Here is a 26,566-nt window from a genome sequence, read left to right as displayed (position 1 = left end):
TATCCTTCTGTCTTTTCTGCTAAATAGACATTGGCGGTTGCTTTTAAACACATATTCTTTATTGGAATGAGGGTCCCTATCTCTAGTACACTGAAAGATTTTTTTTTTAATTTTTGAATCACGAGTATATGTTACATTTATAAATGCCTTTAAATCATCTATCAGAAGGTTTTCACAATTTTCTTATGATCATGTGCTGTGATGAAAAAGGGTTATAGATGAACAATGAGAACACATGGACACAGGGAGAGGAGCACTACACACTGGGGTGTATTGGGGGTAATAGGGGAGGGACAGCGGTGAGGGGGGAGTTGGGGAGAGATAGCATGGGGAGAAATGCCAGATGTGGGTGAAGGGGAGGAAGGCAGCAAATCACACTGCCACATGTGTACTTATGCAACTATCTTGCATGTTCTGCACATGTACCCCAAAACCTAAAATGCAATTAAAAAAAAGGGTTATAGATTGTAATCTTAAATTTCTAGGTTAAATTTTATTTGGTATAGTTTTCATTTTAAAAATCAGAATTTAATAATACTGTGTTTAATATTTGTGCATCTATAGTCGAAAGTAAAATTGATCTCCTTTGGTATTATTCAGGTATTTGTGTAAATATTAAAAATTTACATTTATAAACTGGACCTATGGCTATCACCTAGCTGAATAGGTGTCTTGGGTCCACTTACTGTTATTCTAAAGGCATATCTGAGGCTGAGCAACTTATAAAGAAAAGAAATTTATTGGCTTATGGTTCTGTAGACTGTATAAGAAGTATGGCTACTTTCACTCATATTGGAAGGAGAAACTAGTACCTGCAGAAACCACAGGGCAAGAGAGAAAGTGGCAGGGGATGTGCCAGGTTCTTTTTAACCAGCTCTCATAGGAACTAATAGAGTGAGAAGTCACTTACCCCCAAAGGAAGGCATTACTCTATGCAGGAGAGTTCCATCACCATGACTCAAACACCTCACATTAGGTACTGCCTCCAAAATGGGATCAAATTTCAACATGAGGTTTGGAGGGATCAAACATCCAAGCTATAGCAATAGGCAAACAAATAGGACAAACTACATTACCCAAATCCACTTTAGGAGGAATTCAGCTGTTAGACCTAATGAATGCAATGAATAGATGCAAATTTTAGTCTTCTTTATACAGGTTAAAATAACTCTGAGAAATGTAGTTGTTTCCAGATTACAGCAAACCAATTTATGTATCTGTAAATGAAAACTTTAAGTTATTCAGTTTATCACCTATGTGCATAACACATATATGAAAGAAAAACTAGATTGATTTTCTTTTTCATTAATTATAGTACTGACATTATTTGGGGTTGAAGAAAAAATTCTAACCACAACAAATTTTGGTAAAAACTGGCACTATATGAGAGAAAAATTTCTGTGTAATAGGAAAAGACAGACATACAGACCAGTGGAGTAGAATAGAAAGCCCAGAAATAAACTCTTACATATATAACTAAATGATTTTTGACAAGAATGCTAAATGTTTCATCAGAAAAGTGTAGTTCTTTTCAACAAATGATGTTAGAAAAACTGGATTTCACATGCAAAAGAATGAGGTTGGACCCTTACCTTACTCCATATACAAAAATCAATTCAAAATGGATTAAAGACACGTAAAGAAATGTAAGAGTTAAAACTATAAAACCATTAGAATAAAACTCAGGATAAAAACTTCATGACATTGGATTTGGTGATGATCTTGGATATAATACCAAACGGCAGCAGAAGAAAACAGAGTATATTGCACTTCATCAAAGTCTAAAAACTTCTGTGCATCTACCAACATCTGTCTTTCTGTAGACACTATCAACAGAGTATAAAAGGCAATGTATGGAATAAAATATTTGCAAATTATATATCTGATAAGGATTTAATATGCAGAATATATAAACAACTCGTAGAACTCAACAATAACTCAATTTAAAAAACAGCTAAGGGACTTGAATAGACATTTCTCAAAAGGAGATATACAGTTGGCCACTAAGAACATAAAAAGATGTTTAACATCGCTAATTATTAAGGAAATGTAAATCAAAACCACAGTAAGCTATCCCTTCACATTCATTAAGATGACTATTATTTTTTTTTAATTAGAAAATATAAGTGTCAAGGATGTGGAGAAATGACTGCCCTAAAGCATTGCTTGTGGGAGTATAAAATGGTATAACTACCACAGAACACAGTATGGTGGTTCTATATTTAAAAAGCTAAGCATGGAATTACCACATGATCCAGCTATTTCATTTCTGGGTATGTACCCAAGAAAACTAAAATCTGAATCAAACAGGTATTTGTGCACCAGTGTTCAAAGCAGCACTATTCATAATACTGAAAAGCTGGAAACATCCCAACATCCATTGATCAATGAATAGATAAACCAATATGGTATATAGAGACGATAGAATCTCATACATCCTTAAAAAGAATAACATTCTGACATATGCTATAATATGGATAAGCCTTAAAGACATTATGCTGAGTGAAATAATCCAGATACAAAAGGACAAATTTTGTATGGTTCCACTTACATGAGGTACCTAAATTAGTCAAATTCATAGAAACAGACAATAGAATGGTAGTTGCCAGGGGCTGGAGGGAGAGAAGAATGGGTACAGAGCTTCAGTTTGGAAAGATGAAAAATTTTTGGAGATGGATGGTGGTGATTCTTGCACAACAATGTCAATGTGTATAACACCTCTAATCTTTACACTTAAAAAATGTTAAAATTGTAAACTTTAACTTATGCATATTTTACCACAATTAAAAGATACTAAACTACTTGAGGTCAAGATTTATGGATTTCTCACCATATGTAAGAAGTTGGCCACACATTGGGGCCTCCAGAATCAGATGGACCACATTTAAAACCCAGCTTCTTCATTCCTGGCTATTTGACTATTGCTAACCTTTAAAGATTATTATTTGCTTATCTATAAAATGACAGTTATAATAATACCTACCTGTGACTTGAAGAACAAATGCGTAATCACTTAAAAATGTTTAGTATAATGCTGACAAATAGTAGTCATCCAAGGATTAACCACTATTACTCCTATCTTAGAAAATTGAACACAGTGCTCACTTCTGAGGCCACCTGTATGTCTGGACATGACCTTGGCCTTGATTCTCTGTCTATAAAGTGGGAACTATGCAGCTTGCATCACAGAGTTGCTGTGATGATTTAATAAGATTATGAGAAAGTACTTGTAAATCATAGGACTTTATAGAAATAAGTTATTTCACATCAGAGAATAACAAAATACATTAGAAAGTAAAGCAAAAAAACTGGAAAGAAAGGAAGAGAGAAAGAAAAAGAGAAAGAAATAAGGAAGAATGTACTTGCCGCGAGAACACTTTTCAATGCTGATTTTACATGTAAAAACATTTCAAAAGAAGATATTCAGAAACCTCCAAAACTGGAATGAAAATATCCAGGTTTCTCAGATATAAAAAGACTGATCTCACACAAAAAAAGAATATTTTACAGTGGTATTCAAATACATCATAAATAACCCAAATACCTATCTTTCTAGAACTATTACTTATTCTACACTTTATGACCAAAGAAAAAGCTACCCTTCACATAGGTTCTGGTCTCAGCGCATACTCAGCCTCGATGGGATTTCCTTAAGAGTCAAAACCCCCACAGTTGCGTGAAGCCAGAAGCTCCGCGATCTTCTGAGGGCGTCTATCTGGTTTTCTAAGGAGCATTTTAGAGGTTTTACTTTACCTGGAGAAAGCACGGGCTAGAGCTATCTGTAAGAGCACTTCTTCTCTTGGACAGCAGAGGGCACTCCAACTCCACGAGAGACAGACCATCTCAGCCCCCTCAGTCGGCCGTACCTTCCTGGCCTTGTCAAGACGTGAACCCCAGACCAGCAGAGTTCCGTTTTCACCAAGTATTCCACCGAAAACCTATTACTATTCCCTGGGAATTATCAGCACATTCAAAAGGAGTAAATGGAGCCGTGGCAAAGGGAAAGGGTGGAGTCCCACCACACTGCAGTCTGCCATAGGCCTGACAGTTCCTCTCACGACTGTCACATTCTAAAGAGACTTAAAAAATGTCTGTGGCAGAAAATGTGAAGGATTAACGAATACCTCCCATAGCCCATAACTCCAAAGCAGAGTTACTGAGGAATATTAAGTTACAGCCACACAGCATCGAACTGGCACTGGGTTGAGTTGTCCTGCCGTCTTAATAAAAGTCCCACAGCGAGGGAGTAGAATGGGAGGACCCTTGTCTAGCACGCTGTCAGGAAAGGTTTAGGAAACACAAGACAAAGTAGTGACTCTACCAGCCTGACCAAAATAAAGTCATCTTACTTTAAATGTGAATGTGCCTAGACATTTCTGAGGCTAACTCATATTGTGCAAACGATGCTGCGTGACACTGAAAGAATTACAAAACATCCTCTAAATATAACAAAGAGAAAAAAAACTTTCGGTTTTTTTTTTTTTTTTTTTGAGACAGTCTTATTCTGTCGCCCAGGCTGGAGTGCAATAAGGCGATCCTGGCTCACTGCAATCTACACCTCCCAGGTTCAAGCAATTCTCCTGCTTCAGCCTCCAGAGTAGTTGGGGTTACAAACGTGTGCCACCACATCTGTCTAATTTTGTAGTTTTAGTAGAGATGGTATTTCACCATGTTGTCTAGACTGATCTTGAATTCCTGACCTTAGGTGATCCGCCCACCTCAGCCTCCCAAAATGCTGAGATTACAGGTGTAAGCAACCGCACCTAGCCTCAAGAAAAAACTTTCATAAGGTCTGCCCTTTTCTTCCTGATGCCATTATTCAGGTAGTTACTCAAATGGCTCTAATTAAGGAAAAAGCCCAGATAAACCATATATATATGAGATTCCCTTCACTCCATTCGTCTGGCTTAGGAGTCCAGGTAATTCTCTGTAAGGTCATCCAAGGAACACTTCTTTTCCTGTTTTCTATTCTCTCTGACTGCTTCCTTTTCTCATCCTACTTTTGTCATCTTATCCCTTTCAGTCAACATAACATGCATTCTTTCCAGATCAGTCAAGCATCACAAGGAAATAACCATTCATCAGGTGCTGTGGCTCATGCCTGTAATCCCAGCTCTTTGGGAGGCCGAGGCAGGTGGATCACCGGAGGTCAGGAGTTTGAGACCAGCTTAGCCAACATGGTGAAATCCCCATCTTTACTAAAAATACAAAAAATTAGCCAAGCATGGTGGCGGGCGCCTGTAATCCCAGCTACTTGGGAGGCTGAGGCAGGAGAATGGCTTGAACCCAGGAGGCAGAGGTTGCGGTGAACCGAGATAGCATCATTGTACTCTAGCTTGGGCAACAAGAGCGAAACTCCATCTCAAAAAAAAAGACAACCATTCAAATATGAATCTATATTAACTTAATCTGTCATAAAGTCACCTTGCCTTTGTGGTTTTGGCAAAATTCTGGTAAAATTTCTAATGAAGGAAACTCATTATAACGTCCTTCAGGCAAATTTAACAAGCTTCAGAAAATGAGGTATATATAGAATATATAACAGATTCTTAGCTCATTCTAGGCACTGTACTTGGTGTCTTGGTAGTAGTTGTTAGGCCCTTTATGAGCCGTGAGATGGTAGAGAATCAGGTTCAAATTCTGTCTCTGGTGGTTATTTTAACCTCTGTAACATGGAATACTTAACCTCTTTGATCTTCCATATTCTCAGTTATAAAAATAAAAAGAGTGCCTATCTAGAGCTATTAAAAGGATTCAGATTGCATAATTGTATTTCAACCACAAACCTGGATGCTTAGTAAATATGGCACTTTCTCTTGATTAAAACAATGAATTAAATGCTGTACTAATTTTGTAACTCAAATTGACAAATGTTAGTTTCATCCAAAGCATTTGCATGTTTCTGGCCTAGAAGTTAAAATTCTTCATTTTACTCTCTCCATTTCAGGGCACACAATACAAGGAAGCTTCATGAAAAATAAAAGTGAAAATATATTTAGCTACAAATGAATGTTCTCTTCCCTGAAAATTCCATAAGAGATATCTTCTATTAATGGCAGTGAACAAGAAAATTTTCTGGTGTCTCAGAAAATGAACAGGCCTAAGGAAGACTGGCCACCTGACATCGCCAGACTTGTGGAGAAGGCTTGAGCGCAGGGCTCTCAACATTTCTAAATAAAACTGCACATCTAGGTTTCTTTCCAAATCAGATATTGATTACTTGCAGTCAAATTGTGTCTTTCAAACAGCATGCCCCTTTATCATCATGGAACCAGCAGTTTCAGATTCCATAATTGAGAGCTACATAGTTTATAGGAATTGGTATTCAGAATAAGACTTTTTAGTTTGAAGCTGAATAATGACAGACATATGTGGAGATTAGTCGCTTGCTGGGAAAAAAATCGTGCAATTCATGTTTTCATATTTTTGCCAGGAGAAATAGCATCTTATGCACTTTTTCAGAAAGAAAAATATTTCCATCTACCATATCAGTTTGGAAGACTGAATTAGAGACATTTGTTGGTGGCAGTTTCTTCTTTTGGGGAGATGGCTACTCAAAATGAAAGAAACATCCTAAATCACCTCCTAATATGGCAAAATTATTTGTTCTATATTATATGTAACATTTATTTTGTCTTTAATGCTCAATTCATGAATTGTGAAAAATGACAGAGAGACTGTATCATCTAGTGATTCCACAATGGGTCATGATATACTCGTGCCCTCCTAAATAAAATGAAAGCAAATGCATACTTTTCAGACATTTACTTTTTTTTTAAGTAGAGGACATTAATGATCTTCTATAATTTTATTTCTTCCCTATAATTTGAGAAATATCATTAATAATATATATGCCCCTTTCTTATTTTGACCATGCATATTTATTATGTATATTTCAAGTTCTTATTCAAATACAAATCTTAAAGTTATCTTTTAAATTGTTATGAAATATTTTAGATATATTTTTAAAATAATAAACTCTGTAACTGATAATGGCACAAACATCTCGAACCCTGCCCTTCTTTTTTGGCAGGGGGAGAAAGAGAGTCTCAAATTTAGTGATCTAATCAAAATAGACTTTTTAATTAACATCTCATTAAGTATGAGTTTGAAAGAAAAGACTAACATGTTTTATATAAAGTTCTGTAATGTGGAAAAGCTAAGAGATTGCTCCCATAGCAGTTCCCTGAGCAAAATATAATCAGTCCATTTCGGGAGACATAAATTGCTTACTTGATGGGTAAAGAACTCTAAAGGAAAGAACGCTAACGGAAATGTCGTGCCCTCCTAATTAGAAATATTTGTAGAAAATATATATTGCTTATGACATTGGTAATAGTTTACCGGTTCTACGTCCATGTGCTATTCTAAAAGGCACTGTTTCCACAATGAATGACGGCATCATTTGATTATAATTTTAGATCTAGCCCCATGAACTATTTTGAGACGTCACTAATTCACCTTGATCTCCCCCGTCTCTCAAGCTCTACATTGTGACATCAGTAGTTATGCATTCTAAGGAGTTTTCTAGCCATTTTATATATTTTAGTTTACAGTTTACAAAGGCTATATATTCTTTGTGGGCACAGACTCAAAAAAGTTTGCTTATTACATATCCCTATAGTTTTTAAAAAATTAACAATTATAGAATAGGACCTCCAAAATTATTTTTTGTTTATACTAAATTATTTTAGGAAATTTTATTGCAGACTAACAAGACTTTTTAAAATCACAGTAATTTTGTTATGATATCAGTAATATCAAGAAATAGTGAAAAAAGTTATTTAAAAACTATAATTCTTTAATTCAAATTATTTTTCAGCACACACATTTCTTGGTGAAATTTGCAGGCTCCAGTATATATGTCAAGTAGTGACTAGTAGAATAGTTGTGTTAATTTGGTGAAAAAAAGGTATTTAAAGTTTTATTTTGTTAACCTTGACATACTCATTTTATTATTTTAGAGTAAAAGAATAATGGAAATGGAATTGAAAGCTTTTTATTTTGCTATTTAAGAATTGTGGGCTGGGCACGGTGGTTCAAGCCTGTAATCCCAGCACTTTGGGAGGCCGAGGCAGGTGGATCACAAGGTTAAGAGATCGAGACCATTCTGGTCAACATGGTGAAACCCCGTCTCTACTAAAAATACAAAAAATTAGCTGGGCATGGTGGCGCGTGCCTGTAATCCCAGCTACTCAGGAGGCTGAGGCAGGAGAATTGCCTGAACCCAGGAGGCGGAGGTTGCCGTGAGCCGAGATCGTGCCATTGCACTCCAGCCTGGGTAACAAGAGGGAAACTCCGTCTCAAAAAAAAAAAAGGAATTGTGTATCACGTCTTAAAGAATTGTAAGATCCTAATGATAATGTGAAAGGAGCCAAAGACATTTTTATCTAAACTAAGTGGTCAATTACTTAATAGATTATCTTTACTTTTCAAATTCAGTAAGTATTTGTCTGATTTGTTTCACATAAAAGAGAAGAGATGGCCACTTATGCATCATAAATTACATAATTGTGTTTATATATGTGAATTTTACATTATAATTGTTTTTGAAAAACACTACGTAAGGATTAGGGAATCCTATTTAAGAAATGTAGTGGCATGTACTGTGCACCAAAGGGAAAGAAAATCAACATGCATAAAATTTGTTTTGCTAAAAAGAAAAAAAAAGGCAAACTGGAATAAGGGGAGTGGAACAATCTTCCTTCAACTCCAACATATACTTCATTTGCACCCCCTACAATAACTGTCACTGTTTTTTTAAAATACTGCATGAATTCATGCTAAAATTCACTTTTAAAGCAAGGAACATCTTGCAGTAGCTTGGATATGTCCAGAAATAACATGAGTAGTGGCTATTTTACCCAGCAGGCTCCTTTATCACTCTAGAGAAGGAAAGTTGACAGCCTTTGTATCTGCAGTGTAATTAGCTTGTGGATGTAGGGTCATCGTGAAAGCAACATTTACATTATTACAGGCATGTGGCTGTTTGCTGGCTCTAACTGGAATAAGAAGTGAATTCCACTATATACATTTAAAGGTGTATTCAATCCATTTTCTGATATTTTTCCCTCCAGAAAAGCAAGAGTGTGTTCAGCAAGAGGGAACTAAACTGTTGCTAAACAGAGAGTTCTCACCTGCCTCAATGGAATCAAAGAAAACAGAAAGGCTCCAAAATGAACACAATGAGGGTAACTTGCTATCGTAAACTGTGCAACTGATTTCTGTTGCCATGTTGCTATTGAATAGTAATCAGGAGAAGTTATACATTGTTCTTAGAAATCATACTAACAATCCTGTCAATCATAAGTCCTGACACTGAATTAAATGCTCTTTGTTTACCATCAAGGATGAGTCACAGGTGAAGAATTCTTGATAGTCAGAGGCAGACTACACCTTCAGATTCTATGGTCGAAGGTTATTAAGGTGAGAGAAGCAAAATAAATGCGGTTCTCATCTAGTAATAATGGATTTACAAGAATTTCAAACAAAACTTTCCTTCCAGCTACTGCTTTCATGTCAGAGAAATAAAATACATGTACAAGATTTAAAGCTTTGTATGGCTAACCCTTTCTGACCCCTTTTACATTCAGTTATTAATAATAATAACTATGATAATATTGCTTATGCCCAGGGCTGAAATGAGAGTTAATTAGTTAATATTTATAAAGCTTTCTGAAAATGAAAAGTACTGGTTAAGGACTAGTGTATTCTTTTCCTCTTTCACTCTCTACTTTTATTTTCTTCTTTTATCACAGATCAATTGATTCTTCCTCCCATTTGGCTAATCTTTTCACTGGGTATATTTCCTGTCATTTTCCATTCTTGTCCTTGACTCCACACTGAACCCAGTCACTCTTACCCTTCAACCTTGTGTTTGCTCTTTTCACCTCCCATGCTTTAGTCACTTCTATCTGATTTTCATTTCTTCTTTCTAGTCTTCCTTTATCTACTCCTAACACTAATCTCTTAGCTGTAGACTTATCTTTTTCATTGTCCTCAGTTTTTAAGCATAGGTGAAATACTGGAATTGATACAGACTTAATTCAATTTTATCTCCCATGTTATGGGTTATTGAGACCAGAAAGTAGATATATCAAATTGGTTATACCCAATCCTTTCCTACAAGATAGTAAATGCCTTGAAGTCACAGACTATAGCCATCTGCACTAGTCCTTCTTTTGTAACCGTGTATAATCTCCAAAAAAAAATTGTTTTTAATAAATCCTTCCATTCTATAACATTCTGATGACCTGTAAGCTTTCAAAAAGTCTTGATGGTACCTGGAGTTTTTGAAAAGTTTATTATGGGACATAAATATGGAGTCGGGTATTAGGGGGTTCCACATACTTCCCATGGTACATACAACTTCTAAATACTCAATAGCCAGCAATAAAAGAATATACCAACTTATTAGTCCCTTTATAAAAGTAAAAAGTTAGAAATACTACAGCTGTTCCCTTAAGCCCATACAAAGAATTTAGTTGTAGTTATGGGGATCAATTAAATTTTAATTGTATATTTTAATGGTATGTTTCAAGAGAGTCTACTAAGAGAGTTGCTCAGATTTTGGAAATAGAATGCCAAATATAAAGACACATAAGTCTATTATAAGTTCATGACTTAACTAGTTGCTACCTAATTATTCTCACTTAACCGTGTCACTGTATCTAATTTTGTACATCACCACCAGAATACTCTAACTCAATGACTGAAACTTTGCTATATGCTTGCTCAAATGCCATCAGGGCCTTCAAGTTGCTTACAAAGTTCAGCGCTTGCCAGCTAACACCCTGAAAATCATTCTCCCACCTTGAATTTTCAAGTTGAATAAAATATTTAGTAAACAAGTACTCTGTGCTATGTTAAATGCAGTTCAGCTGCATTTTACCATGTGTATAGGCCTCCTAGACCCTAGAAGTACCAACCATTGTATCTAAAACTAAAACACCCAGCAGAACTTGGCGTGGGCTTCTGTTCAGCTCTGCATTTATTCAAATTCTTAATGCCTACCCAAGAGTTGTTAACTGGTCCTACAACATTCTGCCTTATTTTCAGTTTCTCTGCAATTTCAGTCACATTCACTCCACATGACCTTGCCACTTCTCTTAACATGCCATTTTTTAAACTTTACCATGAACATTAAAATGATTATTTCTCATCCTATGATAATTATTGTTCTTTACATTTATTTTGATGATTAACCAAGCATAGCTTTGTTATACTTACTCAACAAAGAGACATTAAACTCCCACACATTCAAGGCACATGGGTGTGAATATCAGGAGTTTTCTAGGTGCTCTGGGAATATATGAACCAGTTACAACCATTTAAAGATATTTATCATCTTGGGGACATAAATGAGGAAGCAGGTAACACATGACAATGAAGGGTTCAACTAAATATTACAGGAATAGAGATGAAGAAGGAAACATTTTTAGCAAGAAGTAAGTTGATAGAGAGTAGTTAGTATTAGAACTGGTATATTACTGACAGATAAACAAGAGTTTAAGGCTATTTAAAGCAGATGTATTAGTTACCTCTTGCTGTGTAACACAATATCCAAGAATTTAATAGCTTAAAGGAATGAACATTGTATTTGTTATCTCATAAATTTCTGTAGATTAGGAATCTGACTCAAGAACTCTCATGGGATTGCAATCAACCAGCTGGTTGGGGCTACAGTCTCATCTGAAGGCTTCCATTTCTAGGATAACTCACATTGGCCAGCCTCAGTCCTTTATCATGAGGGCCTTTCCAGAGGAATGCCTTATGACAAAGCAGCTGGCTTCTTCTGGGTGAAGGAGAGAGAGAGAACACCTGATCTCAGAACTGACAGTACCTCATTTCTGCCATATTCTATTTATTACAACCAAATCACTAAGTCTAGCCCACACTCAAGGTGAGGAGATTACGCACGGATGTAGGTATCAGGAGGCAGAGATCATCTGGGGCCTTCTTGGAGACTGCCTTCCACTGTAATGATGATAATATGGTCAAAAGACAAGGGGAAAATGTTTCATGTGCATTTGGGAATGATGAGCAATCCCAGTTGGCTAGCCATGTCACCCAAATATGGAGAGCTCTAATATTGACAAAGAGTTGGTTTTATGGAGTTGCTGGAGAAATGTTGAAAATATTTACATGAGGCCAAGTGTGGTGGCTCATGCCTGTAATCCCAGCACTTTGGGAGGCCGAGGTGGGCAGATCACCTGAGGTCAGGAGTTTGAAACCAGCCTGCCCAATGTGGCAAAACCCCATCTCTACTAAAAATATAAAAATTAGCTGGGCATGGTGGTACACGCCTGTAATCCAGCTACTCAGGAGGCTTAGACAAGGGAATTGCTTGAACCCAGGAGGCTGAGACTACAGTGAGCCAAGATCGCATCACAGCACTCCAGCCTGGGTGATGGAGCAAGTCTCCATCTCATATGTATATATTTATATGAGAACACCACATTCACAGTGAATGGTTTAGAAAAATTTAACTCATTGTATTAAGAAGTATGAACTTCTACAGTGGTTAAACTAATTTACACTCTCAACAACAGTATATAGGTGTTGCTTTTTCTCTGCAACCTTGCCAACATCTGTTATTTTTTAACTTTTTAATAATAGCCATTCTGACTGGTTTGAGGTGTCTCATTGGGGTTTTGATTTACATTTCTCTAATGATCAGTAATATTGAGCTTTACTTCATATGATTTTTGGCCACATGCATGTCTTCTTTTGAAAAGAGTCTGTTTATATCCTTTGCCCACTTTTTAATGGATTTGTTTGGTTTTTATCTGTAAATTTCTTTAAGTTCCTTATACATGCTGGATATTAGGCCTTTGTCACATGTATAGTTTGCAAATTGTTTTCTCTTATTTTGTAGGTTGTCTGTTTATTGATAGTTTCATTTGCTGTGTAAAAGCTCTTAAGTTTAATTAGATCTCATTTGTCAATTTTTGCTATTTTTGAAATTGCTTTTGGTGTCTTTGTCATGAAATCTTTGCCCATTCCTACGTCCTGAATAGTATTACCTAGGTTGTCTTCCAGTGCTTTGATAGTTTAGTGTTTTATGTTGAAGTCTTTAATCCATCTCGTGTAAGGAAGAGGTCTAGTTTCAGTCTTCTGCATATGGCTAGCCAGTTAATCAAGCACCATTCATTGAATAGGGAATCTTTTCTCCATTGCTTGTCTTTGTAAGATTTGTGAAAGATCAAATAGTTGTAGCTGTGTGGTCTTATTTCTGGGTTCTCTACTATGTCCCATTGCTCTATATGTATGTTTTTGTACTAGTACTATGCTGTTTTGGTTACTGTAGCCCTGTAGTATAGTTTGAAGTTGGGTAGCATGATGCCTCCAGCTTTCTTCTTTTTGTTTAGGATTGCCTGCCTATTCAGGCTCCCTTTTGGTTCCGTATGAATTTTAAAATAGTTTTTTTTAGCTCTGTGAAGAATGACAATGTGGTGATTCCTCAAAGATCTAAAAACAGAATCATTCAACCAGCAAACCCATTACTGGGTATATATCCAAAAGAATATAAATTATTCTATTAGAAATACACATGCACACATATATTCATTCCAACACTATTCACAATAGCAAAGACATGGAATCAACCTAAATATCCATCAGTGGTAGACTGGATAAAGAAAAGGTGATGCATATACACTACAGAATACTATGTAGCCATAAAAACTAACAAGATCATGTCCTTTGCAGGAAGGATGAAGCTGGAAGCCATTATTCTTAGCAAACTAACACAGGAACAAAGAACCAAATACCACATATTTTTATTAAGTGGGAGCTAAATGATGAGAACACATAGATGCATAGAGGGGAACAACATACAATGAGGCTGATTGGACAGTGGATGGTGAGAGGAGGAAGAGGATCTGGAAGAAATAACTAATAGATACTAGGCTTAACCTGAGTGATGAAATAACCTGTAAAATAAACCCACATGGTACACGTTTACCTATATAACAAACCTGTGCACGTACCTCAAACTTAAAGTTAAATTTTTAAAAATATAAAAAGTGTGAAGCAGGGGGTAAGCAATTCTGAATAAAGTAATACTAGTTAAAATTCTTATGTAGTAGCCCAAATAGGAGATTCATTTGAAATGGGGATTATTTGAACTCTAAAATTTTATTATATAACTTTTTATGCATATATTTTGCCTATACACTGAGACTAGGTTTTAGCACAAGGTTAGTATATACCTTTTTATCATCATTATGTCAAACACGATGTATTTAGGCAATGTTGTATAAGTACTAGTTGGAAAGAAAAAGGAGGAAAGAGAAGGATCACACAAAAGAAATATTGCAGAAAAGAGTTTCACGAAGGATGTTGTTGACTTTCTCAAAATAATGCAAAGTATTTGAGTTGGAACTGAAAAGAGTTGCCTAGATTAAAAAAAAAAAAGTAAGATATTTTTCTAAAAGCAGTTATCAGTGAAGAGATAATTTAGAACCCAAATCCAATTTAATGGAGACTGTATAAATTGAGGAATTCAGGATAGAATTTGTTTTCAAAAAGGTTGGTGGTGCTGGAAAAGAAAGGAAGATATGAGAGTAGCTAGAGGACTTTGTGGTTAGGCTTTGTAAAGACTTAAACACACTTTTAGGCTAAAAGGAAGCAGTAAGAAAAAGAATTTAAAGACATGAAAGAAGAAAGACTTTGATAATACTAAATCTCAGAAAAGACATAAAATTAGTTTTTAAGAAAATGTAGAGATGGTGGCATTAATTATGGAAAGACACAGGAACAATTCTTCTTTCATAAGACAGAAGGGAAATGTGGGTAATATGTGAGAAAGTGTTTTGTTTTTCTTTTACTTTACAAAGTTCCGTAACAAAGTCTCTGCTATCAAAATGATAAAAATTATTATAAGGACCATGACAGGTGCTGCTTTGTGGGTCACAAATAAATATAATCTAAAATATACATAGGTATATTCAGGATTAAATAAACTAAATCCACATAGTCTCTGCTGTTTAAAATATTTTTTCCTTTTTTTTACCTTCGCTTGATGGACTTCATGGAAAACTTATTCTCATAAAATAAACAAAGCAGTCATAGAATTTTGCGTTAATATTAGGTCAGCTGTCTTTAAAGAGATTTTTCTTAACTACATTGGCAACAATTCTATATAATGACTAAGCTCCTACAATACTAAATGCATCGAGTTAGAAAATATAGGAGAAACATACAAGAACAAAGAGTTCTTGCCTTTGAAGAACTCACAATAGAGAAAGGAGAGTGACAAGTGCACAAATTTCTCTATGACAGAGTAGATGGCATGGGATTGTTACTAACAAATCGAAAGAGATTCGAAGAAGAAGGAAGAAGTGGCATTCAGGTATAGTTACCAAGATGTCTTTGTGAAAGAGTTTACTATTTATATGGAATTGGCAGTTGGACAGGACTTTTAAGAGGAACAAAGAATATAAACAACACTCCAGTTTTGAGGCAACATAAATAAAGGCATGGAGTCAGGAGATTATGGGAAATGTTCAGAGAGAAGTAAATATCTCAATAAAACCTAAGGGGTGGGGCATAAGACAAGAGTTAGGAATACTGCAATATCTGGAAGAGTAATAAATGGAGTTTTAATCAATGAGTCAATAAATTCAGATCTATGTTTTAAGAAGCTCAATCTAGCAGTAATATGCTTTGGAATCAGTAAGAAAACATACGGAGATCTCAGGAGCTTATTATGGTACTCCAGACCGGTAACGGAAACTTAAATGGAAACAAAGTCCAAATAAAAAGCACTGGTGGGATGCATGAGGCATTAGAGGGTAAAATCAAAAGGGCAAAGCAAATGACTTGGATGTGAGGGTGATGAGGGAGAGCTGGGAATTACTCCAAAGGTGTGTAGCTTTCTTGCCTACGCTGCCAAAAATTCTTAGGGTTTGAAAAATGGACAGTCTCCAATAATAGCATTATAAGGATAGTGCAGAGTGGTTTGGAAGTCAATACATACCTCAGAAAAGTCTCTCTTTGAACATCATCACTGTATAATGGCCTACGTGGGTGGCATGAGCTACAAGGTTCAAAAATCTACAAAGAATAAAATCAACAGAACTTTTTGGAATATGAGCTTTATCCAAAGATCATGAGAAGCAAGAGGGGAGAAATATTGCTATAGAAGTGTTACACTACAGACATCACAGCTAGTAGAATGCCAGTGCTGGGAAATAAAACTGCTGCATAGTACACACCAATGGCTAAGTGTGGTCAGCTTTCGTAAAGAAAATGAGTAGCTCTTGCCAGGACATTTTGCAGTATCCATTCCTCAACAAAACATTCCTCTGGCTATCAGCTATTAACTCTTCAGGATCAATCATTTTCCTGGGAAATTCCAAAACATCTTAAAAATGCTCTTTATCACACAGAAGCTGAGAACAGCATAAAGGCATAAAGAAAGTCAAAACTATAACAAGCACAAGTCAGCCAATCAGTGTGAGATATATTATTTATCTCTTTGGTAAAAGATGCAGCAAATAGATGTTCTTTCCTGTCATTCTGCACTTTGAAGTACAAAGACTCGTCTCAAACGAGGCCTTAAGTTCTTTCTTTTTTGCTTTTCCTTAAATCAGCAAATCTACTACATAGGCCCTTACCGACATTAGAGTCATATGCTTCTTAATCCAATGATATATGAATTATGGCAGTAAATGGCTCTGAAAATGCCTTGAAAGTGAAATATGTAAATTCCCACCCTGCTCTCCCAAGAGAATAGGATGAGCAGTCATTATTTTACGAATTCAGAGACTATCCGTGTGTTCAGAGACAGCATATATATGTTTGTCTTTTTCTCTTTTTGAAGTTTTTTTTTTTTTTTTAATATGAAACCTCAGACATACTCAAGGACAGCTTGCCAGCTTGGTCAAGAACACTACGATATCTACCTATTCACTAAGTCATAAATCTTCTGTACTTTGTCTCTGCATATATGACATATAACCCTTATTTCTCCCTCGTGGTTGCTTATTCAGAGACAATAGAGGTCTATGGAAACACAGTGCTTCCTTCACAGGTAATATTTCACACATATTTCTTTACATCTTCCTACACATCAAGAGGTACAGTCTGGAAGGATAGTATAACATGAATTGTCCTACATAGACTAATTTGGATCAAATAAGAAAGAAATTTTCCTTAAACATTTGTTAGTATAATAGTGCTACCTACATGTTTCTAAACGTTGCTTATACTTTCTAAGAGCAAATGAACAATCCTCTGACTTCTCTGGGTGTTTGGTTCTCTCTGTTAGATATCATTCAGTTCCTATAACAGTTCATTCTCACACAGCTGATAAAAACATACCCACGGGAAAAAAAGGCATACCCAAGAATAGGTAATTTATAAAGAAAAAGAGATTTAATGGATTCCCACTTTCATGTGGCTGGGGAGGTCTCATAAACATGGTGGAAGGTGAGGGAAGAGCAAAGGCACGTCTTACCAGGCAGGCAAAAAGAGAGTGAGAGCCAAGCAAGAAGGGAAATGCTTTATAAAACCATCAGACTTCATGAGACTCATTTACTACCATGAGAACAGTATGCATGAAAGCCACTTTACATTATGGAGACTAATACTAATGCAGAACAAAGCTATAGCTATGGAGAAGTTAATTTTATGCTTAACATTGTTCTCAGTGTTTCACATGTATTAACTAACTCATTTACCTATATTGACTCATTTTATCTAGTAGAGTTTCTAAGGATTTCTGAAAATCACTTGGAAAAATAAGTCATTTAAACTTCAGGTAAAGTTACTAGCATCATTAAGCCTCATTAAATGCTAGAAGAATCCCAAACTACCCAATATCCCATGATAAAATTTATTCTTTAAAATTGACATCATTTTCTGTAAGAGAAATGATTCTTATTTCATAGTGCATGTCTGTTGCCCTAACTCAAAATTGATTGAAATGTGATCAAAATAATACTATATATTTGCAATTTTTATAAATAAAGCATTTGTATTAGTTGGGGTTCTCTAGAGAGACAGAACTAATAGGATAGACATATATATGAAGGGGAATTTATTAAGGAGTATTGACACGCATGATCACAAGGAAAGTTCCATAATAGCCCTTCTGCAAGCTGTGAAGCAAGGAAGCCAGTCTGAATTCCAAAATCTCAAAAGTAGGGAAGCCAACAGTGCAGCCTTCAGTCTGTGGTCAAAGGTCCAAGGGTCCCAAAGCTGAAGAATTTGGAGTCAGATGCTCAATGGTAGGAAGCATCCAGTACAGGAGAAAGTTGGTCAGAAGACTAAGCCAGTCTAGTCTTTCCACGTTCCTCTGCCTGCTTTTATCCTAACAGCTGATTAGATGGTGCCCACCCAGATTGAGGATGGGTCTTCCCAGTTCACTGACAAATGTTAATCTCCTTTGGCAACACCCTCACAGACACACCCAGAAACAATACTTCATATCCTTGAATCCAATCAAGTTGACACTTAATAATCACAGCATTCCTAGTAAATTTACAAATGGTAATTGTAAAAACATCCAATTTGGAAATCTTTAGGGTAACATGCTTTAATAGACTACAATTATAAACTAGTGTATTTTAATCACCACCATTGTATCAAATAAATATAATCCTTGAACTGTAGTCCACATAGTCTACTGTAGAGAAAATCTAAATCACAAGTAATCCCAAGACATAGAGCACTGGTTGTCTAGACAATATCCATAATCTTCTTGTTTACCAAGAGAACTCCAGTAGTAATATAGCCAGCTTAAAAAAAAAAAATTCTCCAGCCTCATAACGAATACAGATAGCAATCATAGGATGATATTCTAGGAAAATTCTTTTTCCTCTAGTCCTCCTTTTCTGGCTCTTTTGGTCATTTCCTCTTTCCTTCCTACTATCTGCGTGAAATGCACATGACTAGACTTGTAACAGTCCATTTTAAGCTATAAGATGACCCTGAGGATTGAAGCCATGAGCTCAAAATGGCAGAGCAGAAAGTCAGAAGGAGACTGGGTCCCTAACAGAGCATAAAGACACTGTCTACCCTAGGCTGCCACCTGTGTTCTTCTTCTATATTAAGCTAGATATAAATTCTATCTTTCCTTGATTATTTTAAAAGTCTAATATTTACCTAGCAATTTACCTTTGAAAATCTTTCCCACATGTATTACTTCCTAACAAAATTCTAATAACCTCAAAAGATAAAACTATTCTCATTTTATAGATATTGAAGAAGTTTCAGATCTTAATTGACAATTGACTTGCTCAGGATCATAGAACAAGTAAATAGAACATCTTTGAGGTGGATTTCAGGCCTCTAAATTCAGATTCTATCTCGACTATGGCATATTGAATTATCTGAGAGATTCCCTACCTGTCCCACTCCCCACAAGGTTAAATTTCTTAAAATATATAGTCAGATTTTCAGCTTGTAACAAGTAAATTCATTTACTTACTCTTTATATTAACAACTCAAATCTAATGAGAAAACATTTTATTCAAAATCTCCATGGCCATGAGGCAATGAAAAATACAACAGTTTGAAGATGATTTGCTGGGCATCCCAAAGTCTTTGTCAAATTCGTTTTAGAAGACCTCCAGTTATCTGATTCAGTGGCCCAAAAGAAGCCAATTACAGAGATACAACATGAGTGGAAGGAATTCAAATGACAGGAAGAAATGAAAGTCTTAAGATCCATGATTTACTGGGATGTAGGTACAATATTGAGACTAAAAGGAAAATACTTTGTCTGAATATTAAATAATGGTGGTATTTTAGTGTAAATTATTTGTCTAATTAGATATATAGTGTAAGCCTAGAACATTTTGCTTTTACTTTCTCTATGTAAGCAAACACTTTGAAGCATGAACTGTGCGGTTTTAGAAGAGTCAACTGGTCATGCTTTTATGTACCCACTGGTAGTAGGCAACCAGCCTCCACTGCCAGCATCATATGAGAGAGAGAAAGGTGAATAATAGGCCTTAGATTCAAACTGCAAGTCAAAAATTGAGCTAGTGACCAAACTAGCTTAACCATTTTGATTCTGCATAGGTAAAAATAACTCTAGAAATGAAGAACCATATAAAACAGAGAAAGGTATACCCACCATAATAATGTGTTTAAGTGACTTTTAGAAGAAATCCGAAGAATCTAGTATAATAAACCAGTAAAAGGTAGACTTGAATATCAGGAAGACCTAGGATAGAATCCTGACTTTGCCACTAGTGGCTCTGTGGCCTTGAGCAAATCATGTAACCTCACTAAGCCTTGCTTTCATGACATGTTAAATGAGTATAATAGAAGTGTCTCAAAAAGTTATTGTGAGCTAGGCATGGTGGCATGCATCCATAGTCCCAGCTACTCAGTAGACTTAGGTGGGAAGGTTGCTTGAGCCCAGAAGTCTGAGTCCAGCCTGGATAACATAACAAGACCTCATCTCGCTAAAAAGTTATTTAATTTAAGAAATTCAAAAATTGTTTTTAAAGTCATTGTGAGTAATCAAAGAGATAGGCATGGTGGGTAGTAAGTGGGATAAGTGCTCATAGAGGTATCATCATTACCATTTTCTACATAGATCATGATTAGAATTTTTTTCTAATTTTGAAGTCACCTCATAGATTTCTTAGGTTAATAGGGTACAATTTGCTCAAAGATATCCCCAAATAGTATTACCATAATCAACTTATTTGTGTATGTGTGTGCATGAATATACACACAAGTCTGCCCAAAATATCTTGATGAAAACCAGTGTGGCTTATTTTCGTTTTAGGCTTGTTGTTATTTTGTAATTTACCCCAAAATAGACTGTATCCTTCACTGTCTTATATACAGATGTTATTTGAGGCAACAGCAGGTAATACTAAGATGGGGTTTGTTTCCCCAAAATCTATCTTTCTAAACCATCATCTCTTGAAGTACAGAAAAAAATGGTTTAGTGCAATAAGTAGCCTTAAAGATAAAAAAAAGAATGAGATTAAATTCTGAATACTAAGGAGAGACATTTTATCTATCTTTCTTAATTTCAACAGGGCTAGGAAATATCAAATTTGAGATAGGAAAAGACACCTAGTATTTTCCCGTCCTTTGGCCACCAAATGTTAGCAATGTAGCTGCACTGAGGACAGGAGGCATAAGCGAAGGTATACTGCCATACAAAGTGCCTCCTAACCCACTGTTGGATTTTCATAAGGTTGTGGTGATGTTTCTTGGGGTTATCCAGATTCCTCAGTTAATTGATTGATACATTATATCTTATCAAATTGCCTTCTCCTGGTACACAAGCTATTTCCTGGATCCTTCCTGAAGTCCACTGGAAGTCCCCACTCCTTAATGCCTAGCTGTGTAGTGCCTTTCTAATAAAGACGTGATGCTGCTGCTTTCCAGAACCACCTCAGCACGGAATGATGTCAAGTTACATGTACATTTTAACCACTGGCTCTGAAGCAAGGCATTTAAATGAGAAAATTGAAAATTAAAAACTCATTAATTTATAATACACCTTTGCTGAGTATGAGGCAGTGTGGACAAAACAGAAGACTACCTATGAAAGAAAAGTTGGCTGTAGAAATTACGATGACAAACAGGAAGTCAGGGGAAATATTTAAGATAATTTATTCTCAAGCCTTCAGAAGAATAGATAGGCTAATTACAAATATTTTAAAATCTATTCAACAAAATATTTTGAAGAACTTTTAAAATGATCTGAATAGGCTAGGTTGACATTACTCATTCTCAAAATACTAAATTTAAGTCTTTTAAAATATTGTATAATGAAAACCACTTTTTCCCAAGTTAATCTGAATATTTTACATTTTTTTAAAAGAAACAGGCAAAAATAGTCTTATAATAATTGATCAAATATTAAATTTTATATATTTGGAAATATTTATTGTATCCTTTTAAAAGTATGTGTTTATGTATGTATATACACATGCATATGCATACATACTCAAGTATACATCTACCCAGAGATACCTATGCATATATAGGCTGTTTATTTCATTCATTGGAGGAATTTAAAAATAAATCAGGGTCACAGAATCACTTGACTAACTAAATGCAAATATCAAAGAATACCTTATTTGCAAAAACAAACAAAAGCTTCAAATAGAATAACCATACATAGTAGCCAACAAACTGTTTAAACAATATTGGCAGGTATATGTAAAATATGTGCTGGGAAGGTAAGTCCACCCATTTTTTCAGAAAAAGAGAGAGGGGAACCAAAAGCACAATACAGACACAAAGTCTCAGAATCCAGAAGTAGATTTGAAGAGGAGAAAAGGATCACAAATCCCAGAGACCTCTTTACATATATTTTGATGTTTTCCTTTTGTGTACAGTATTGATGAGTGTGTCGTGTGCTCATTGAGAAACCAGCCCTCAGTAATTGTCAGGGATCTTCATTCTAAGTGCAGACTCTACTGGAAATTAATTGCTTCGGTGCAATCTGAACCACATCATAAATGTCATGTAGAAGTTGCAGGGAGTGAGGAGGCAGTGACAGCTCAATCCTCACTGTTTCATTTAAAGGTGGGTAAAACACACTGCGACAGAAGTGCTCTTCATCAATAATTTAGTCCGCAGTGTAAAGCCAAGCCGTGCCAAAGATGCCAGGGGAGCCGCTGCCTCCCTGGTTTTAATGACACCAGCAGGGAGGGGTTGAGGGGCCAGCTCAAATCAACATTCACTGCACATCTGGGCATGTCGGCAGATGAAGATATCAAGGACTGAGCTGACAGGACAAAGGGTTGAAAAAAGAAGTGTAACCTAGAAAACCTTTACTTTGAATTCTTTGTATAAATTCAAGGGAGATGACAGTTCCTAAGGTCATCTTATATAATAAAACTTCAGTGATCTACATAGAGAATTTTAACCCTTTCTACCATGTAATCAAAGAAGATAAAAGTTTAGTTTCTATCATTCACTCTACAACTCTAAAATATTCCCATTTGTCCCCCCAATAAGACTTCTGCGATGAGTCAAATGCTAACTGGAATTGCATGATTTCGTCTCATGAACCCTAATTATAGCTCCTCAGAAGCCACACTACAGTTGGAGGTCACTCCAAGATCCTCTTAACCTAAAGGAGTTTAATATCTTGGCTGTTTCACAATGTGTTTGCCTGAAACTCAAAATTTAGTTTGGAAGCTCCCATTGTAATATAAAAGAAATAATGTAAAATGGTACAACCATCCCTTCTTTATTGTACTTTCTTTTTTTTTTTTTTTTTTAAAAAGGAGGGAGGTGTATGTGTTGTCACTATCTAAAGAATACTGTTTGTGGGATTCTAGTGCAAAAGTTTGTATCAAGTTTGAAAATGAGGATTATATGAATTACATGAGTGGCAATTTTGTCTTGCTCTTTTGAGGACACAACGCATTCCCAGGTTGTGCTATTCTTGGAACCCCAGAGAGCAAATTCAATTATCTCATCCTATGTTTTGTATATTTGGAGGACATCACAGCCTCACAAAGGGCTGATTGGATTCTCATTCTCACATTAAGGAGAGTCAGCAGCCCTCATTGAAGGAAATTTACTGAGTTTCCATTTTCCCCCAATGGTTTTCACTATAAAAAATGAAATTAGTAATATTATTAATGCTAATCAGAGTTAAAAGTTTAAAATATTTAGCTATAGAAATGAAAAATAAAAGACAATCAGTATATGTGATTTATAAAGAAAAAAACATAAGAGTATGAAATGAATTTCAAATTTACTATTCTGATGATATTTAGTCTCCTTCGGGTGACTAGTATTCAGGTAATTATTATTCAAAATCTAGAATGTGTGAGAAAGTGGTAGCCATACTAGTTTGAAAGTGTGAGTTCATAGGATAATATATCCTATTAAGTTAAAACATATAAATCCCCAAGAATTCCTAAGCACAATCAGTCAAGGTAGAAAGTATGTAACACAATTGAAAGTACATTTCTCAAAGGCCTTATAGGAATCAATGCACCCATTGCTGGCTATAACATTCAGGAACAACACATAAGAATTTTAAATCAGTATTGTAGATCACTACATCACAGTATATCCCTCTGGTCTAAATTTCTGGTATCAAGCAAAGGTTATAGATCTCATCGTTAATATGCTAATTTTTCTATAAACTTAAGAAGAGGACTGCCAAAAATATCAAAGATATACAGGTAGACCATCCTATAGCATTTAGAGTTGACTGGCTGAACAGACAATTCAACCCAACTCTTGAGATGGGGCTTCCTAGTGGAAGAAAATCCCATGCAAGTGTGTGAAAGGTCTTAACAGAAAAAAAAAGCGACTTTGATAGCAAAACTTCATCTAAAGTATGTAATAAAGAGTCTGTAATTAATTAATAATTGTCAAAACAGAGACCTTGTGTTAGAACATGTAAATTTTCCACTTTTATAGCTGATTAAATAGACACAGTTAATCAATAAAAGTCATATTTTACCTCAGTTACACCAATCCCACCATTTTGGCTTTCATTGCGTTACCATAGTTAAGGTATAAAAATGATTTCATTCCATTTTTAAAAAACAAAAACATTCTTATTTACCAAGAAGACACATCAGGGAGAAGACTATTGTTTTCAAATGTATTAAGTTGAACATACAAAATTGTTGATACTTGATGTCTTTACCTGCAAAAATGCAGCTTCATATAGCTTAACCTAGTAATTCTTCACCTAATAAAAACTTGACTTGAATAAAAATTCTGATGGAGTGTTTATTTGTAAAACCATCCATTCAGCAACACTTGAAAAATATCAAGCACTGTTTTGGCCCTATTTTTTTTTTGTAAAAAATACAACTGGTAATGAGAATGCTTGCTTCTTAGAAACAAATTGAGATATATTAGGAAATGAATGAATTTAATGCTAAGATGTTTGGATTTTTGTTAAATGACAATTAGGAAATGAGCAAATAGTGTCTTTGAAATTATCTCAGTTTACAGAAAAGAAAATATGAGTGATAGTAATTTTTCTACTTTTATATTTTTAGTGTCCATAAAAGCACAATCATGAGGCCACTTTATGTAGAAAACTGCCACAACCTGCTAGTGGCAAAAAAGACTCGGCGAGAGGATATTTTACATAGGCTATTTAAACTAAAATAAAAATGGCAGTTGTCACAAATTTCAAATTAATGTCCACTTTCTAAACCAAAGATGCTCAACTGTCTTTCCATATTCACATGTATGAGTCCCCTGAACTCCAGATGGAAATGGATGTTATAATTATCACTGGATTGTTGTAGCCTTAAATGGGAATAGAAGATAATCATGCTGAAGTGTCAGATCCAAAGGATGGCTGCTTTTAAAAAGCCCATTAAACAATATTATTCAATTTTAATGGTAGCATTATCAGAAGGTCTTTGATAATGTAGCTGCCAATTGTGCTCTCTTGATTTGTAACTTTCTTTGAGGGCCTGGGGAACATGAGCTGTTTAAAGCACCTTTTTTAAAAGCTCCTAATTCCTTTCTGACTTTGAATATTCTCTTTTTCATGGCAGAACTGAATGGAACCTGTAACTCTGATTAAAATGAACTTAGAATATACAGAAGGCCTGCCTTACAATTATACATGTGCCAAGATTAAAACTCAGAGATCTTGCAGTCAACAGTACAAGGCTAAGTGGTAGGTAAAAGAACTTCCATTCAAAACTTTAGAAAAAAGCAGAATGAGTATAGCCCTTACGAAGGGGCAGGTAAAATATTCCAGAGGAGCAGATACCTAACAGATAATTCTTTGCAGAAAAGTCATAACCATTCTAACATAACTAGCTATTTTAACAAACATTAGGGTGAGGAGTTTGCCACGTAAGAATTGCCCAAGACACATGACTGCATATTACTGATGGTAGCAGATACATTTTTAATTAAATCTTCTTTTATTTAGAGCATAATGCAACATCCCATTAACTTTTCCTAGAAGCAGGTACAGGCACTCATTGTTCTTTGTTTTGGATTCTTACACCTAGGCTGTGTCCTTTCCTTCAATTATTGGAGTCAGTCATTAAACTGCAACCTTTCCTAAGCCTTCTATGTTGGCATTTAAGTATGTAATATGGATTCTCTGTTCATCTTTTAGTATAAAATTTAAACTTTTAGATGACTAAAAGACAAATATTTGCTTGAAAAACTAGTTTCATTACATCTTTATATCATACAATGCTCATCTAAAATTACAAACTTATCCTAAGCTTAAATTGCCTACAAAAGCTAATAGAGGACTCTAACCCTAGGGAGACTATACAGTAATCAATATTACATTTCATATATATTTTTACATATAATATTACATATATTTTGTACATATGATATATAATAATTGCTGTTAGTATAATCACGTGAGTGACAGAATATTAGGAGGAGTTATCTTACAAAATGTTGAAACCTCATCTCTACTAAAAATACAAAACTTAGCTGGGCATGGTGGCATGTGCCTGTAATCCCAGCTATTTGGGAGACTAAGGCAGGAAAATCGCTTGAACCTGGGAGGCAGAGGTTGCCGTGAGCCAAGATCACGCCACTGCACTCCAACCCTGGTAACAGAGCAAGACTCCTTGAAAAGAGAGAAAAAAAAAAAGAAACCTTTTCC

The 26,566-nt window shown here is 35.4% G+C and overlaps 1 long non-coding RNA gene across 3 annotated transcripts in view; it reads right to left on the bottom strand.

Moving 5' to 3' along the window:
• LOC108588232 (uncharacterized) overlaps nucleotides 1-26,566 on the bottom strand; it is a 638,370-nt gene that overhangs the window by 462,069 nt on the left and 149,735 nt on the right. For 2 of the 3 annotated variants that reach the window (XR_013526099.1, XR_013526097.1), the window contains exon 1: nucleotides 3,754-4,082. The exons of the other annotated variant lie outside the window; for it this stretch is intronic. This is a non-coding gene — a long non-coding RNA (uncharacterized LOC108588232). Of the gene's footprint in view, nucleotides 1-3,753; nucleotides 4,083-26,566 lie in introns of those variants that run through there. 3 annotated transcript variants of the gene reach the window in all.

This window comes from Callithrix jacchus, chromosome 14 (assembly GCF_049354715.1).
Source record: "Callithrix jacchus isolate 240 chromosome 14, calJac240_pri, whole genome shotgun sequence".
NCBI classification, from domain to species: Eukaryota; Metazoa; Chordata; class Mammalia; order Primates; family Cebidae; genus Callithrix; species Callithrix jacchus.
This window is presented reverse-complemented; position numbering and strand designations above follow the sequence as displayed.